Source organism: Rattus norvegicus, chromosome 7, assembly GCF_036323735.1.
Source record: "Rattus norvegicus strain BN/NHsdMcwi chromosome 7, GRCr8, whole genome shotgun sequence".
NCBI classification, from domain to species: domain Eukaryota; kingdom Metazoa; phylum Chordata; class Mammalia; order Rodentia; family Muridae; genus Rattus; species Rattus norvegicus.
This window is the reverse complement of record NC_086025.1, coordinates 99,070,332-99,089,610: the sequence shown is the minus strand read 5'-3', so window position 1 is coordinate 99,089,610 and position 19,279 is coordinate 99,070,332. Positions and strand designations below refer to the sequence as shown.

The window sequence follows — 19,279 nt, the reverse complement described above, 5'->3', positions numbered from 1 at the left end:
ATGACTGTTTCAGAAGAGAGAGGGATGTTTCAGATTCAAAACATAACAGGATCTCATTCAGCAAAAAAGTGAATATCATTACTGTTAATTTACATAAAAATAATACTGAAGACCGAAGGACCAAGTAACTTGGCCAGGATCATACACCTAGGGCAAGCGTGGCTGCAATCATCAGTCAAAGCTTCAAAATTTTGCTTTTCTAGCAAATAATTAACACAAAACTATCCCTGCCATATCCAAATGAAAATCCCACACAAATAGGTTATTCTGATAATAGCATAAGTTAAAACCAGAATTCATTGAATTTTCAATGATTTGTTGAAGGTGGTCTCCCTCATAGAGTTGTGGTTTGTAGCATGGTTATTCTGTACTTGATGGCTAATATCCACTTATAAATGAGTACATACCATGCTTGCCTTTCTGGGTCTGGTTACCTCACTCAGGATATGTTCTAGTTCTACCCATTTGACTGTAAATCTTATGATTTCATTGTTTTTAATGGCTTAGTAATATACTGTTATGTAAATATACCACATTCTCCTTATCCATTGTTCAGTTGAGGGACATCTGGGCAGTAATCTGTGACTACCTTATCTACCTTTGGGTCCCTTTTCCATAACTGGGCTACCTTTGTCTATTCTCACTATGCGAAGACATTCTTAGTCTTATTGGGGAAAAAGATGGTCTCCCCTTTTTCATTGTTTAACTTTATAGCTTCCCCTCCCTCCTCTCTTTCCAATTCTACCCTCTCGCCTCCAGTCTTTGAGAAACCCAACCCTACCTCTCTCTTTAGAGAAGAGGAGGCTTCCCATGGATATAGACTTGCCTTGGCACAACTCTTCTATAAGACTCCCAGAGCTTCTCCTAACATTTAACTATAGGTCTGTGTAGCTTCTGAGAGGACAGTTATGCTATGCTCCTGTCTGCAAGCATAACAGTATCATTAATAGTGTAAAGGATTAGTGCTTCACTATAGGGTGGGCCTTAATTTTGGCCAGTAATTGGTTGACCATTCTATCTCCATTCTACCTCTGTCCCTGTATTTAGTTGTGTAGGTGAGTTGATGTACTTACCTCTACTGGGAGTACTGCCTGGCTTCAGGAGATGGCCTTTTCAGGCTTCATATTCCTACTACTAGGATTCTCAGTTAAACACACTCTACTAGGGAGCCTCACCCATTGCAGGTCTCTGGCACATCCTAGAGATGCCCTCCATCCCCAACCCTACCAGTGGCTGATTTTCATTCATTTATCTGGACCTTTAGGCCTCTTTCCTGACACTCCCTGTACTTTGATCCTGAACATTTCCATTCTTCTTCCCATTCCCACTTTTACCCAGTTCCTTCCATCTATCTGCCTCCTGTGACTATTTTATTCCCTCTTCTAAATGATAATCAAGCATCCTCCCATGGGTCTTCCCTTCTTGTTTAGCTTCTTTGGGTCTTAGGCATGTATCATGTACTTTATGGTTAATATCCATTTCTAAGTGTGTACATACCATAGATGTCCTTTTGGGTCTGTGTTACTTCACTCAGGATGATATTTTCTAATTCCATTCATTTGCCTGCAAAATTCATGTTCTGTTTTAAATAGTTGAATAGAATTCAGTTGTGTAAATGAACTCCATTTTCTTTATCCATTCTTCAGATGAGGTACATTTATGTTGTTTTCAGTTTCTAGCTATTATGAATAAAGCTGCTATGAGCATAGTGGAGCACATGTCCTTGTGGTATGGTAGAGCATCTTTTGGGTATATGCCTAGGAGTTTTGCTGTGTCTTGTGGGAGAATAAATACTTGCAAATCAAATCCAGAGAAACATTAAAAACATAAACCACCATGATCAATAGGCTTTATCCCAGTGATGTAGGGACAGTCCACATACAAAAAGTCATCAATGAAGTCTACCATGTAAACATTGAAAAAAGAATCATGTCATTAGATGCTGAAAAATCCTTTGACAAAATCCAACACCCCTTCATACAAGGGACATAACTAAAGCAATGCTCTGCAATCCCATAGCCAAAATCAAATTAAATAGAGAGAAACTTAAAGCTATTCACTAAAATCAGGGACATTACAAGGTTGCCCACCCCGTCCCTATCAATTCAATATAGTACTTGAAGTTCTAGCTGGATCAATAAAATAACTAAAGAAGATCAAGAGGATACAAATTAGAAAGGAAGAAGTCAAAGTATCTCTATTTGCAAATGATATGGTAGTATACGTAAGTGGCTCCAAATATTCTACTGGAGAACTCCTACAGCCAATGAACACATTCAGCAAAGTGGCTGGTTACAAAGTTAACTAAAAACCAGACAAACCAACAGCAACAAAGAAGTAGCCCTCCTTCATACAAATGATAAATAGGCTGAGAAAGAAATTAGGGAAACCACACCCTTCACTATATCCACAAATAATATCAAATATCTTTGTGTAACCATAACCAAGCAAGTGAATGGCCTGTATGACAAGAACTTCAAATCTTTGAAGAAAATTTTGAAGAGGATGGAAAAATCTTCTGCTTATCAATCATTAGGATTAATATAGTGAAAATGACCATTTTACCAATCTACAGATTCAATGCAAGTCCCATCAAAATTCCAATACAATTCTTTACAGACATTAAAAAACAATTTTCTGACCCCATAGGTAGCAATGAATTTCCTAGTAAGAGCACCAGTGGAAGGGGAAACCCTGGGTCCTGCTAAGACTGAACCCCCAGTGAACTAGACTATGGGGGGGAGGGCGGCAATAGGGGGAGGGTTGGGAGGGGAACACCCATAAGGAAGGGGAGGGGGGAGTGGGATGTTTGCCCGGAAACCGGGAAAGGGAATAACACTCGAAATGTATATAAGAAATACTCAAGTTAATAAAAAGAAAAGAAAAAAAAAACAAATTTCAACTTCATATGAAAAAACAAAAACACAGGATAGCTAAAATAATCTTCAACAATAACAGAAATTCTGTTTGTATCACTGTCCCTGATCTCATGATATCCTTTTTTTAATACCTGAGTAATATTTTATTGTGTAAACAAACCACATTAAGATGTTCTTAATCTATTCTTCTGTTGTAGGACATCTAGGTTGTTCCCAGTTTCTGACTATTACAAATAAAGCTTTTATGAACATAGTTGATCAAGTGTTCTGTGGTATGGGACAGTTTTGGGTATATGCCTAGAAGTGGTATAGTTTGGTCTTCAGGTAGCATTATTTCCAATTTTTTTGAGACACCACCAAATTGATTTCCAGAGTAGTTGTACAAGTTTGCACTCCCATCATCAATGGAGAAGTCTTCCCTTTGCTCCACAATCCTTGCCAGCATGAGATATTTTTTGAGTTTTTCATTTTAACCATTCTGGGGAGCAGGGGTGGGTGTTTAAAATGGAATAATACAGTCATTAGCCTGGTTTCCCTTTAAAGATATTTTAAAAATAATTTTTTTTTCATTTATGTGTCTGTGTAGGTATGTACCATACAGGTTCACACAGAAGCCAAAAGAGACCACGAGATCCCATGAAACTGAAATATGCCATTCCTGTGTGTGCTGAATCCTTTGCAAGAGCAGGATGTACTCTTAAATGCCTAGGTATCTCTCTAGCTCCAACATAACTTCTTTTTTTTCCGTTATTAACTTGAGTATTTCTTATTTACATTTTGATTGTTATTCCCTTTCCCGGTTTCCTGGCCAACATTCTCCTAACCCCTCCCCCTCCCCTTCTATATGGGTGTTCTCCTCCTCATCCTCCTCCCCCAACAATCATGTTCACTGGGGGTTCAGTCTTAGCAGGACCAAGGGCTTCCCCTTCCACTGGTGATCTTACTAGGCTATTCATTGCTACCTATGAGGTCAGAGTCCAGGGTCAGTCCATGTATAGTCTTTAGGTAGTGGCTTAGTCCCTGGAAGCTCTGGTTGGTTGGCATTGTTGTTCATATGGGGTCTCAAGCCCCTTCAAGCTCTTTCAGTCCTTTCTCTGATTCCTTCAACGGGGGTCCAGTTCTCAGTTCAGTGGTTTGCTGCTGGCTTTCGCCTATGTATTTGCTGTATTCTGGCTGTGTCTCTCAGGAGAGATCTACATCCGGTTCCCGTCGGCCTGCAGTTCTTTAAAGCATGTTCTACTCATGCACCAGCCAGACCACACAACATCCTTCAGTGGCAAAGGGAACATTGCTTCTCACCTACAATTTTCAGCTGGAGAACATGTAGGTCAGAGTCTTAGTGTCTTTCTGACTCACAGCTTTCATTGGTCAGACTGAGTTGTCACCCATCTCTGACTCCAAATGCATGGTACATGTACTAATTCTCCATGAATATTTTATCTGTATCAAGTAGCTTCTTACTCAGCATTCTTCAGGATTAACTATCACTGATTACCATTCTTACAGTTTCTTCTATTTTTGACTCACATCCTTTTCATAGTGAGTTACTATGGAGACATGACATATTATCGGTTTCTCTGTAGGACAGTGACCTAGCATATTTAAAAATGTTCTGGGTTTCTTAGCAACTTGAACAACATTATCCGGCTTTGCTTCCATGATCCTTTGCCTAAGTAAATGAATTCTCTATCATGGGCTAGTTTTGGGGGATGGTAAGAGAGTGTTTAGAAAGGAAGTAAAGATTAAACACATCAAATATAGAATCCATTCTAGTGAATGTCTGTTTCCTCTATGTTAAGGCATTTAAAAATACACAGAAATGATGAAATGGAAAATGATGGAATTTAGAGGCTACAAAATTTCAGTTGTATCCCCCTCTTTGCCATAACATCTCAGAATAGCACTCAGTCTCCCTAGGTCTCAGATGCCTCACATTTAAAATAAGACTTTATTGCCTTATAGTCACTTGAGCCAGTCATGATACAAAGATGCTCTGCACACGACAAATTCCTGAGATTCTAATGCTAATTCTAATTTAAGGGTTCATTTGGTTTTATTTTCTTAGAGATATATGATGCGGTGAAGGAGAAATAAGAAGTTGTGGTTGAGAAACTTGAGGTACTAAAGTCCTTACCATTCCATTATGTTATGTAGGGTGCAAGATGCTTAATCAAGTTTCTTAATATAAGGGATATGTGCAGATATTGTGCAAGAAAATTCCCAACCTACAAACAGCGAGCTCTGTAGGACTTCCCAAATGGAAAGTGTTATGGTGAGGATGAACAGCATCCAGCAATATTCAAACATCTTAAAGGAACATTAGGAGTCTTTATGGGCTTATTGCTCCATCCTTAACTATCTTCACTGCATCGAGTACAGGCCTCTCTTCCTCACCGGAAACATACAATATACATAGAATATTTATGCCTTTGAACACAAATGTCTATGTCTAATATTTATTCCAGCATCTGACTGGCTAAATGACCCATAACATCAGGTTTTTTAATGTACATAATGCATACATTAATAAAAATTAACTCAGATTGTTGAAAAAGGCATAGCACAGGATAGTATCTGGAATATACCAAGTACCAAAAAATGTTATTCTCATTAACAGGCACTGATTGATCTTTATACTTAGTTGTCTTTTTCCTACTAATTTGTCTTGTCACATGATTTCCTTCTTGTCTAGACACTCCTCTGGCTTTGCCCCTCTGGTAACATTATTCAAGATTTGATTCAATAGGCAACCCGCTGGAGAACTCTTTCTGATATGACTTCCTATTTACCTAGATTTGACTCTGTTATATCCATGTGTAGATGTGTGTGCATATATCATCTCTTGAACATTTGTATTATATATTGTACTGTTATGAGGCAATCACATGGCATTCCTGTCTTCACTGTTCACACAATTGTTCACACATAAGCTTCATGAAGGGAAAGAGCAATTCGTGTGTGTGTGTGTGTGTGTGTGTGTATGTATGTATGTATATATATATATATATATATATATATATATGTGTGTGTGTGTGTGTGTGTGTGTGTGTGTGTGTGTGCTTCTAGATTGTACCACAGTGTCACTTGTGAATTTGTGGGTAAGCAGAAGAAGGAAGGGAAGAAGAATGGAGTAAAGGAGGAATAAAGAACCATACGGAGTGATCATTTACTTGTACTAAGGGACTGGAACATGCAAAGCTGTAGGATGGAGACTAGGTAACTAGTGTAGATAGTAGTGAGACTTTTCTTAGTTTTCTGAAACACCTTTTAGGTAAAATCTTGGAAGGATGATCCTTTAGCTGGGTGGAGTTTGGTGCTGAACTGATTGGGAATAAAGGGTCCAGGTAGAATGTTTCCTCAACCTGTTTGTTGTTGGTTTGTTTGTTTAATGCTGTGGGCAGTGGTGATTGTTTCACCATCTCGTTCAGGATCATTAGAGTTCTTGCTTTGATTAAGCTTGGAGAATTTGCTCACTTATCATCTCTCAAATGTGAGGGATAGAACTTCATGTGGAAGAGTCTAGAATAATTCCACTTTAATAAGCTTCATTAATGTTAAAATAAAATAATGTAAAAAAGTTTGTTTTTATCCCTAAACTAAACTATTATATAATCCTGTTCTCTTTTTATTTCCTTTTAGGGGATGAGTGGTGAAAATCTCATTTTGTGAACTCGATGTAGGCATTGTTGGTCTAGAAAATTCACCATGGACAATATCTAGAGACTACATCTGTGTGTTTGCAAAACTTGATACCCACTATGCTATAGGTTTTATTTTTTTTAATTTTGAGAAATACCTTTATTACATTATGTCATTCACTTTTACAGAGATAACAAGAGGTGGGATAATTGTTCCCATTTTGTGGCAGAGGAAATGGAGGCCCAGGGTGGTTCAGATAAATGAAAATAAGTGGATAAAAGATAAGTAATTAGATGTATGAGTCACATATTGAATGAGTATTACAGTTAGTCAGAGATTTCCCCAGTCCTCACATTTCACTGTTTGCTAAGTGTCTTTCAGGGTTTCCTTTGAACTAGACACTTTACATGATACTCAAGAAGTATTAATAAGGCAAAATCTTCAATCTCATGAAACACAGAGTAGTTGAAAAACAGACCACCTCTTAGCAGAATTCTACCTGCTAAAATTAAAGCAAATTCCAAGAGTGTATAGGAGCCATGGGAAATGCTGCCTCTGTGTGAGTCATAATTTAAATTAGTAAACAGGGCTGCTTGAGGTACAGTCAAATCGTGTCAGTGCAGGGGTTGGTAATTATTTCCCTTTGTGCAATGGGAAATCTATGCCTGGGTGCCAGTCTTGGTTAAAAAGTACCAGGTACTACCTGTTTACTCCCTTCCTTTCCACAGAGGACAATCATATGTTTGGTATTGTACCATCTTCAACCTCAAGGCTAAAGGTAGATATTGTTAGGAGTAGAGGCTCATGGATGATGAACCATGAGCTATCTTTGGAAGATAATAAAGCACTAACAAAATGAATGAAAGGATATGAGCAGATGGAAGGAAGAACATAGGTGAATCCCAGGGGTTAGGAACTGTGTGGTGCTTCCAAGATCCAATCAGGGCAGTTGGTCTTTGTTGAAGAGTGGCAAGGGAGCCAGAGAATGGATTAAATGAGGTAAGCAAATTTCAGTGTAAGTACGAGAATAAACCTATCACTTCCTCTCCAAACTTGGGTACAATGCTAGGCATGGGATCTGTACTCAATAGCATCTATTGTATAATATAGAAAGGGATCATAAACCATATTAACTGCTCTTCTTACTCTCACATATATTAGCCAGTCATCAAAATGTCCTTTTTGATACCATTCCAACAGAAAAAACTATAATCCAACTATTAATGCATTTGTGACGCCCACTGCCTTATAGAGATATACAGTACTTACAGCACTGTGTGGTGATTGGAGGTTAGAAGAGTCAGGGGCAGAAAAAAGACTCTGGCTAGGTTGTAGGTTGTACAGGACTATAGCAAAGTACAAAAAATAAACAGCTTCCTCTGACACAAACTTCTTGTCCAAACTTGAGGAATTCCTTTGACTATGTGAATGAACAAGAATATATATACCATTAGCATCTAATAAGGTAGTGATGTCCTCTCTCTAGGCTGCTGCAGCTAGAACATACTGCATTTAAGCACCCAGTTGAGAACTGTTAGCCCAGGAGTGGTAGGAACCCATGTAACTATTTATCCACCATGGTAGACATGATGAATGGAGACAAGAGTTCCAGGGACTGAGAACAGTGGAAGTTAAATAACCCTAGCCTAAAGAGTCCAAGGGAACTTTGGAGCCAGAGAAGGCTTGGTGTGACTGAAGAAGCTTTAAAATGTGGGAACCAGCATCTCTGTCAAACAATTTTCTGATATAGTTTTTACTCCCAGAAAAATCTGAGGATTGTGATTTGATAACTGAAAAATTGTAAACCATAAAGGGACTTGTTTATCCTGTGAGTTTGAAAGACTTACATATCAGGTATTGATGACATGTAGACTTGTAGCAGAAAAACAAAGAGTGTTTATGACTGTATGAGGCAAAATCAAGCATTTCTCCTTAACCTCAGGAATCAAGCTATGTCAAGTAGCACAGAAATGTGTGAACCAAACAACATTCCATTATTATAATTTGATAATTATATGGACGTTGTTTAAACTGTGCTTTTATAACAGTCACGTGATAGTTTCTGTTCTGTTGCTGTCTTAAAAACCATGCACAAGGCAACTTATGAAAGAAAGCACTTAATTAGAGGCTTGCTTAAAGTTTCAGAGGATTAATCCATGACCATCATCATGGAGAATATGGTGGCAGATAGGTAGGCATGGTGCTGGAGTGGTAACTGATATCTTACATATTACCTGAAATATGGATACAGAGTAAGAAAGAGGCAGAGATACAGAGATAGATACACACACACACACACACACACACACACACACACACACACACAGAGAGAGAGAGAGAGAGAGAGAGAGAGAGAGAGAGAGAGAGAGAGAGCTGGTTTAGGCTTTTGAAACTTCAAAGCCTAACCTTAGTGATACAACTTCTTTAATGAGGTCACACCACCTAATCATTCCTAAACAGTCAACTAACTGGGAACCAAACATTCAAAGTTTTTGAGTTATGGGCCATTCTCAAACCATGACATCTAGGCTTGTAGCAAGGAAACAAAAAGAGCTGATAAAATGTAATGTACAGGGCATAATAAATATATTTAACCTACTTTAACAAACTTTAGCTCCCAGGAATCAGATTTTGTCAAATATGGGTTTTTGTATATCTATCAAACTATATTCCATTACCATAATTCCACAACTACATGGGCTGTCTTAAAAGGTTTTTGATAGCAGTGATTCAAATGTATCCACCCTCTTTTGTAAAATTAATAGTGATGACTCAAATAGTTTAATGAGTCAAAGTACTTATGAGCTTTATTGAGGGTTTTATTTGTTTTTATTGTCAGTAGATTCATCCCATGCCCTTTATTCATGATGCAATACATTTTTTATGAGCTGTTTAAATACAAGTAAATAATTGTATCCAGCTTCAGTAGTAACAATTATGTAAACAAGTTAGCACTATGGTGAAAAGCAATTATGTATCCATGATTCTAGAGGTAGACACTTGGCAGGTGTTTGCCACTTATAAGGCAGCAGTGGTAAGATACTTATGGATGAATGGCAAGTTAGATGTGCTCAGTAATTAAACTCAAAATTGTTTGTAAAATCACACATAGACCACTGTAGGCTACATTTTCAAATCAGTTCCTCACTTAAGATGTAGGTCTACATACTGGAATAATGGATTCTAATTTGCTATAATTTGAGAGCTTATTAGAGTATTTGTTTTTCTTTTGAAATTATTATGTCATTGTATTTATTTGTAAGATTCAAGATTGTACTTGAGTCATGTACATATTAGAGTAAGTAGCATTTCTTCACATTATCAACCAGAACATCATTTTAATGACATTCTATCCCATGGATCCACCTGCCAGTTCTTCAGACTAAGTAATTTATAGAATTTTAAGGCAAAGAATGGATATCTTCTCAAGTTTAAGGAATATATATTTCTTTTCAGTTTTATAAGAGCACACAGAACTCTTTTATAATGGGAAATGCCTTAAACAGAATTAGGAGAGCTGCAAAATCTTTAGGGAATCTGCTCTCTCAGTTTTTAAATTGCTTTTCTCTTTAGGCTCACTCTATATTTCCCTCCATGGACCAGTTTTATTTGCAAGGCCCTCATTTTTAATTCTCTATAATACCAAATTTGAATTACCACTCTAGTGCCAAAATCTATCAGTGGCATATCAACCTTTGAAGGTTTTCTTCCCAGTAAAGGCTGGAATAAATTTTCATGAGGAATAAATATTGTCAAAGAAGAGGCAAAACTGGAGGCTCACCTTTTTACAAGTCATCTAGTTTTGGCAGGTTTGAGAAGAAATGTGGTGTGAACCAAAAAGCTTATGGGCACTACTTTAATAGGAAAAAACAAGAAGGCTAACACTCCATGTATGAAAGAAACTGATCAAACCAGATCAATATCACCATAATAACTGTCTTATATCTCAAATACCATTCACTCAATCTATTGAGTTTATTATTTAGGGTAAATCATACCTCACCATTTTGGACAGTGAAAAGTCAATCATTTTATGCTGTCCCATGTTTTAAAGCATATTTAAAGTGGATCGGTATGGTGACAATTCTGGGTTGTTAGCTTAACTTTGTCTTTATTGAACTGCAATCCAGAAAAGGAGGGCTCACTTGTGAAAGACTATTTTTCATTGGGTGAATCCACTTCTAGTCCAGACCTTTGAGGTAGAAAGGCATATATGCCTTTGATCCAGATCTTTAGGCAGGAAGACACAAATTTAATCTGGGCCACACCTTGGAAGAAAGAAGTTTTTGTTCCTTGCCTGCTTGTCCTTACCCTGTTAGAACATCTATTCCTTCATTGTCACAGAAACCTACTTCTTCGAGATTCCAGTAGACACTGAAAGAGCAGCTGAGATGTGTAGCCTGAATTCCTGCAGTTTCCATTCCCAGCTAGCCATTCGTGGACTAGCTGAACATTAGTCTTTAAGCCATTTCAACAAATTTTATATCTATCACCTATCTATCTTCTATCTATCTGTCTGTCTGTCTGTCTGTCTATTTACCTACCTATGCATTTGACTAATACAATAGGGTAAAGTCTAAGATCTTGAATAATTTAAGGAACTGTGAGCATTATGCAAACATCTTGGTATATACCTTTGGATGAAGCTGGAACTGCTACCTCATTTTACAGAGTTCGGGGCTCAGGAATAAAGAGAAACAGAGTTTCTTCTTTTACTCGAATGTGCATGTGTTTGACAAAAGGGACACAAAATGTCTATGAAATGAAAAAAAATGAGTGAAGAGATCTATGATGAAGATCACTTCATGCAAAAATGTTTATGCAATTGGTTCTGAGCTGAAAAGTTGATGCTGTGGGTGCATGAGCATGTAGTTGCACAGACATGAATGTACTTTTATCTTTAGGGCATGACCACTAGACTGTAAAGATAAAAAGATTAAAATGATCTACTACTATTTATCAATGTCAAGAGCACAGTTTTCCTTCTATAAATTATGTATTTTATAATAGACTAGGCCATCTTAGTCTAAAACCCATCAGACTCTTGAAACTTCAATTTCACATTAACTGTGAAGTTCCTTGTTTGAACTATTTTAGTTCTCATTGTATACTCCATTTAAATATGTAACTATCTCTGAAACTTCTTAGCTTCACCTCTATCTTGAGTCCTGATTATTAAGTGAGTATCTAATTTTCTAAGCTTCGATAGGAAGTGTTGACTGAAATGAAGACTTGTGTTTTTCTGTGGATATCTTAACTTCTGGGCTCATTGACTAGCAACCTTGATTCATCTACTTCCAGGTTATGGGAAACCTGTAGCTCTCTTTCATACATCTAGAATAAGAACTGGATAGTCTTACTTTGGATCTATAGTTGCCAGAGAATTTTCATGCTATAAATATTTAGGAATCCCTGTATCTGAATGTAGTCAGTATACCTATAGCATAAGAAACAATACTCACAGCTCTAATCACAGTTACCCGTTATACTTCTTTCCCCACCGCCTTCTAGAATTCTCACCATATATGTGTCATATGAATACCCTGGACTACAGAGACAACAACATATAATCTGGTGCTTCTTATGCCTATAAAGACTGGGACACAGTAATTTTAACAGAGTCTGGCTCTTGCCCAGGAACTTCCAAAGGGAGTTCCTGCTCAATAAACCTGTTCTCCTGGAGTGGAAGTAAGTCAGGATTAGCTGCTTTTGATTCAATTACAACATGCCATAGGTGTGAGTCTTATCTTGGAGGAAATACCCAAGAGGTCTCAGGTCCTTATCTGATTTTTGCTAATGGTAATTCCATATATTCTACATATTTATGAGCTCTTTTGTACTATATAAAGCATGAGAAATCTTTGTGTTTAAAAGAAATTCTTCATCTTCATACACAAGTATAACCCCTTGCATACTTATGCTTTCCATAACGTTTTGCTTAATAATTTGCCTAACGAAAATTTTATATTCGTTGGGCAGGCATTAGAATTACAATATATTTATAAAACTTTGTTAATCTCTGCTGTGCAAAAGACTGTGTTATATGCTAAATATGTAATTGTTGATCCATGCGGCATAGTCTTTGAGTTTCAAGAACTTGATTTATAATATAAAAATATGATAATAATAAACAGAGAGCTATGTAATAAAAATTCAGACAGCAGAAGGTACAGAAAATGCAGATGAACCAAAAACTAACCTCTTGGGAGAAATAGGACCAGAAACTCTAAGAGCCCAAATGATGAGCTAATTGAGTCTGAGTCTATGGTTTTAAAACCCTACAGAATCTAAGCTTGCCCACAGTGGCTTTAAAATTAACATTGTGAGGATAAAATTGGGAATTAATTAAACTAGGAGTTTTAGATATTTATAGGTTGCAAAAGGTCCTTGGATGCTTTCAGATGAGAGCAAAGTTAAAACCATTCTTTAATTCAATGATCAATTTCAGTGAGCACTGTTTTATTTCATGCCCTATTCTAAAGTCAGTGGGTACAGATCAGGGGTGGAGGGCATAAACATTTTGTCTTCAAAGGGCCAGTCAGCTCCTGGAAGATGAGCAAACGTAAAATGTTATTGTACAATAGTGTGGCTGAATAAGGCCTTAGGACCATCTGGGAGGAAAGACAGAGTTGAAGTTTGAAGAAAGAATAGGAGTTATGCAAAGAAGAAAAGAACATTTATGGAAAGGTTGGAGGCAGGTGGTGAGAATTTGGATGAAGTGAAGAAACTGGCAGTAATTAGTCCTCCAACTCCACAGAGACCTTGTCATGGGAAGTTAAGAGAGACATGTTAGGATCTGAGACTAAAGAGATCAAGGGTAAGGGCTAAGCAGCAGAAGGTCTAGGATACTGTACTAAGAAATATGATCCTTTTGTACAAATCAATGTTTGCATATTATACCCTGAGGCCTCCTATGCAACTTGTCAGATGCGGCCCTTGGGCCCCAGTTGAAAATTCACATAATAGGAATATCTCCTTGTGGAGAGGGTGAAATCCCTCAGGGTTAATGGCTTGTAGATCACACCTAGTAGGGCAACTGAAGCCTACTATGTTTATACCCTATTCATAATTATCAGAAAAATAGAGCGTTAGGGTCAGATGAATTTGGAGACTGAAAGCACCTAATTGTAAACCTCACAAAAGAACATGAATACTCTCATGGTGTGAGCTGGATGACCGTGTCTCCAGAACCCAAGTAGAACATCCTGAGAAGTAAGGCCAGCACTCCTGAGGTAACATGAAGGGAGCTGAATAACTGGGAAGCTCATGAGCAAGATAGCCTGGAGAACAGAGCATGGCAGAAACAAGAGGGTTCGTAACTCAAAAACAATGTGGAGAAATATAATTGATGGCTGAAATCTCTCTCTCTCTCTCTCCCCCTCTCCCTCCCTTTTTCCCTTTCCCCCTCTCCCCTCTCTCCCTTTCCCCCTCTCCCCTCTCTCCCTTTCCCCCTCTCCCCCTCTCTTCATCTCCCTCTCTCCCTCTCTCTCTCTCCTCCTCCCCTCCCTCTCTTTCCCTGCCCTCCTCTCCCTCTCTCCCTCTCCTCCTCCCCTCCCTCTCTTTCCCTGCCCCCCCCCCACACACTCCAGTTTCTGGAAAGTTCTCACTTTAGAGGCAGGAATTACTTCCGTGGAGGAAAGATAATGGTGTGCAATTTCCTGAAGGGCAGATCCCATTTTATTTCCATATGTGTACTAGGGTGATGTCCTCACCTCTGAAATATAATATCCTTCACTCTGACATGTAAAAAATTACAAATTAAATAATATGTGCAAAATATGTGTCTTATGATACATGTAGTGCTATAAGGGACAGAATTTGATTGTTCACCAAAGGTTCACATGCTGAAATCTTGGAGCTTATCTAGTAGAACTGTGTAGGTGGAAGGTAGTGGAAGCTTCAGGAGACAGAACCTAACTGGAGAAAATGAGTCATGAGACTTAGGCTTCAAAATGACGTTGGCACCTCTTTCACACTCTGCCTTCTGTCCATAAAGAAACGACACTTTATTCCACCATAATGCTGTGTAAGGCCACTCATAGATCCAGAAACTACAAAATCCTGAAATCATGTGCCAAAATGGATGCTCGTTCCTCTGTTTTTATCCCCTCAGGCATTTTGTTACAGTAAGGGAAAGCTGACTAAAACTGATACTTGCAGTCAATTTTGTTGACTATTTTTTTAAAGAGTTTTTAATCCGTTCAGGATGTTACACGTACCCAGCATTAAATGGAATACTTTGAACAAATTAGTGTAGTTCATTAATTTACTCAGCTCTTCAACTATGAACTGTAGACATGACAACACTGAAATATGAAAGCTGTTATGTAGCTCTCTCTAAGATATACAGTTAATAAGCAGCTACTTTATACATAAACCAAGATCTTATTAACGAACCTTATTAAGATTTTACTAACTAGACCCTTCCTCTGTTCCCAACACAGATACCTGTATATGCATGTCTCTTGTGTTTTCAAAGCAGGTGAGTTTTCTTTTTTTTTTTTTTTTTTTTTTTTTTTTTTTTTATTTACTTGAGTATTTCTTATATACATTTCGGGTGTTATTCCCTTTCCCGGTTTCCGGGCAAACATCCCCCTCCCCCCTCCCCTTCCTTATGGGTGTTCCACTCCCAACCCTCCCCCCATTGCCGCCCTCCCCCCATAGACTAGTTCACTGTGGGTTCAGTCTTAGCAGGACCCAGGGCTTCCCCTTCCACTGGTGCTCTTACTAGGATATTCATTGCTACCTATGGGGTCAGAGTCCAGGGTCAGTCCATGTATAGTCTTTAGGTAGTGGCTTAGTCCCTGGAAGCTCTGGTTGCTTGACATTGTTGTACATATGGGGTCTCGAGCCCCTTCAAGCTCTTCCAGTTCTTTCTCTGATTCCTTCAACGGGGGACCTATTCTCAGTTCAGTGGTTTGCTGCTGGCATTCGCCTCTGTATTTGCTGTATTCTGGCTGTGTCTCTCAGGAGCGATCTACATCCGGCTCCTGTCGGCCTGCACTTCTTTGCTTCATCCATCTTGTCTAATTGGGTGGCTGTATATGTATGGGCCACATGTGGGGCAGGCTCTGAATGGGTGTTCCTTCAGTCTCTGTTTTAATCTTTGCCTCTCTCTTCCCTGCCAAGGGTATTCTTTTTCCTCATTTAAAGAAGGAGTGAAGCATTCACATTTTGATCATCCGTCTTGAGTTTCGTTTATTCTAGGGATCTAGGGTAATTCAAGCATTTGGGCTAATAGCCACTTATCAATGAGTGCATACCATGTATGTCTTTCTGTGATTGGGTTAGCTCACTCAGGATGATATTTTCCAGTTCCAACCATTTGCCTAAGAATTTCATAGACTCGTTGTTTTTGATAGCTGAGTAATATTCCATTGTGTAGATGTACCACATTTTCTGTATCCATTCCTCTGTTGAAGGGCATCTCGGTTCTTTCCATTTTCTGGCTATTATAAATAAGGCTGCGATGAACATAGTGGAGCACGTGAGTTTTCTATGAGCTTTACATGCAAAACATTCAAATAGTCAGAAATGATCCATCATTTGAATAAAATGGAAAGGTAATGAGAAACATTTTAAAGTCTTTTTTCACATTTGAGGAATTTGCAAGCACAAGACAAAACTCAATATTGTTGCTTTATAAAGTTAATGGGCAATTTAGTGGTTCAGTTATTTTCCCATTTTCTATGCATTTGATTATCTACCCATCTATCTATCCACTACCCACATCTATACATTAATTTTATTTTTATACTTGCATTCACCATCTTATTCAACCTCAGCTTAATAAGTGCCTAGAGAATTCACTGAATAACTACATACTTCAAAGCCCTGGGAAGGATGCAAAAATACAACTGCTACTTCAGGTTTCTAATTAGACATTATAGTGCCAAGTACTTTGTAGTGACAAAATGTAACATGGCCATGTCTGAGAAAACTCTTTGCTCTTAAATAGTTAAAAAGGAGACCAGGACATTACCGTAAACCCTAACAGAGAACGCAGAACTGCATTCTATGGTGCAGTTGTGCTGGCTGTAACACAGGAGACAACATCAATGAGTTATAAACATCTCAGAGAAGAATTGTAAGAGGGAAAAGGAAGGAAAGGAAAGGAAAGTTCCTCGTCTCCCAATGTTTCAGTTAGATATTTTTCCTTTGATGAGTCTCTAGTGAGGCCCAAATCCTCAAGATGGTGTTCACCTGCCCCCACAGCTGTACACCATAATACTTTACTTCAGCCCCTTTCATAGCTGCTAGAGCCAATTATTTACATGTATTTACGTGTATTAAGTGTATATAGTATGCTCTGTGAACTTTCTATGCTTGTGTACAGTGTGCCTTGACAATGTCCAACCATCCATTTCATCCCGTCTCTAACAACCCTGTACCTTGTTAAACACTGGGATCACTACCCTACCTTCACAATTTTCTCTGGTATTTCAGGAAAGTGGGGTGCAGTAGAGTCAGCCAAGATTGCTTTTTATAAACATACAATTTAGTTTATAATTACTCCCCCTTTTCTTATCATACGAAATACTTTAACTCTTAGCAGCAAGAAACCTCTTTTGCTAAGCACTTTTCATCACCTGCTTCTCTTCTTGGTATCTCTTATCCCTGCATCTGACAGTAATAATATCTCTACTTTATACACACGTTCAGTGTGGCTTAAGTCAATTTCTCAAATTCCTGTTAGTTGAAACAGAAGGTTATCTGAAGAATGGGTTAAGTCACACACATCCAGTCTTACCTAAGTTGTTAATTGCTTGCCAAGTCAGTTTACTCCTTTGTACATCAGGTACTTGTTCCATAGATTTCTAACATAGTATGAGCAAGAAAGTCAGCGCAGCAATGCTCAGTGCCATGCAGACAGTGTGACTCCACTCCACTCAACTTCTTGCTGTTCTTCCAGGTTATGAACCCTTGTGTGTTCCATTAGTACCTGGGGCCTGACTTCCAGGGCTCTGCAATCATGGCTCTACTCATCAATTACAACCATCTCATTGTATGATTTCTTGTTGACTGACAGATGCCCACTCTCATAGTTTATTGGAAATTCTCATAATTCGGTACATTTCTTTCTACTTAATCTTTAATTTCTTAATTAAAGTTTGTACTTTAGTGTCAGTCTATATAGGTGTGCATGTGTGACACATGTCACACTGAGTGTGTGGAGGTCAGAAGGCAGCTTGTGGGAGTTGATATTTTCTGTTCATTATGTGGATTCTAGATAATCAAACACAGTTTATCAGATACATCAGCTAATGCCTTTATTCCACGAACCATCTTGGAGAGATTGTTGTCTCTCTTCAACAATCTTTATATTGTTGTTTTATATTTAATGGATTCTGTATTTACTGATTATCTGTTAGGTCTTTAATATAAACAATGATTTGCTTTAATTGTATTCATTCCCATTAACTTTTTACATAGTATTTTGTTTTTATTTTAATGGGTTGTCTAGAGCCCTAAACACAAACACCATTGCCAGAATTTATGAAAACTAACAGTTTAACAGTATACTGTTTTTCTAACTAAACAGGGACCTTCAAAGAATTTTACACCTTTATTCTTTCTTCAGTTTACACTAGCAATACAGCTTTTTTTTTTTTTACATTTTATTTTTTTTTATTAACTTGAGTATTTCTTATATACATTTCGAGTGTTATTCCCTTTCCCGGTATCCGGGCAAACATCCCCCTCCCCCCTCCCCTTCCTTATGGGTGTTCCCCTCCCAACCCTCCCCCCATTGCCGCCCTCCCCCCCCTTCGCTTTGCATGCATTCGAGGCACATGATATTTGGTTATTTTGTGAACTTGAATTTTCTTTATGTTTGGCCATTTGCTTACTATTTTTACTGACTGCAGACCTTCATTTGACTTAGGGAACACTATGAAGAGAAAAGACAAATAGAAAAGAAGAAAGTTTTCAATCTGCTACAACCTGTGACATAAAACCATATATGGTTACAAGGTATATATATTGTCCAATGAAATATGTGTATATATATATATATGTTTATTATATCAGAGGTAGATAATATAAATTATAATTAAGAGCTGGCATTCAATCCCTGAGCTTGCTGATTTCAAACACTATATAATATTTTGATGCAGAGTATTTCTATTAGGCTTCTCATACTATTGTTTTCCTAAATTGCCGATGTTGATTGTGGGGAGGGTGTGGGGGGCTAGTTAAGTGATTCTTAGAATAGGGAGCTTTTTTTTCTTGGAATCCTTTTTGTCTCTGCTTTTCAATACTTCTTAAGGGCCATTACAATCATGATTTTAATTATGGATCAAGGGCATTTCCATTAGATAAAGAGCTCTTGCTAAGACAGTTATCTGTTGATCTCTTGAAAGTTCTGAAGTGGCAGACTTTCCATCCTGTCAGAATCCCTGCAGATGGGTTATTTGCAGCAAAGGCAAATTCCAGCAGACAAGCAATGCACCAGAAATCTGGTTTTGTCAAGTAAGACCAGGTTGGTCCACACTGGAAAATGATTCATATTCATGTTCAGCTAACTAAGAGTCAGTATCTCTCATTTAATTTGATTATTGATTCTAGCTGCATCTAAAGGATTGCACTTCTCCCTTACACTTGTGGTACTTGATGCTTCTTCTGAGATTGAATGAGCCAAGATTCATTCCCTACCAGATACCTAGGTCCACCAGGTCTCTGTTCTTTTTGACATTGTTGATTTAGAATGACCCTCTTGAAAGTGCAAAGATTTTAACATCAAGGAATGAAAGAAGGAAGAC

The 19,279-nt window shown here is 38.0% G+C and overlaps 1 long non-coding RNA gene across 3 annotated transcripts in view; it reads left to right on the top strand.

The window, feature by feature from the left end:
- Positions 1-3,355: 3,355 nt before the first annotated feature.
- Positions 3,356-19,279, top strand: part of LOC120093679 (uncharacterized) — a 51,583-nt gene continuing 35,659 nt past the window's right edge. The window contains exons 1-5 of one of the 3 annotated variants that reach the window (XR_005487223.2): positions 3,356-3,588; positions 6,519-6,610; positions 6,707-12,206; positions 14,963-15,000; positions 18,403-18,491. This is a non-coding gene — a long non-coding RNA (uncharacterized LOC120093679). Of the gene's footprint in view, positions 3,589-6,518; positions 12,207-14,962; positions 15,001-18,402; positions 18,492-19,279 lie in introns of all 3 variants that reach the window. The other 2 variants (XR_005487222.2, XR_005487221.2) reach the window with 2 other exon arrangements.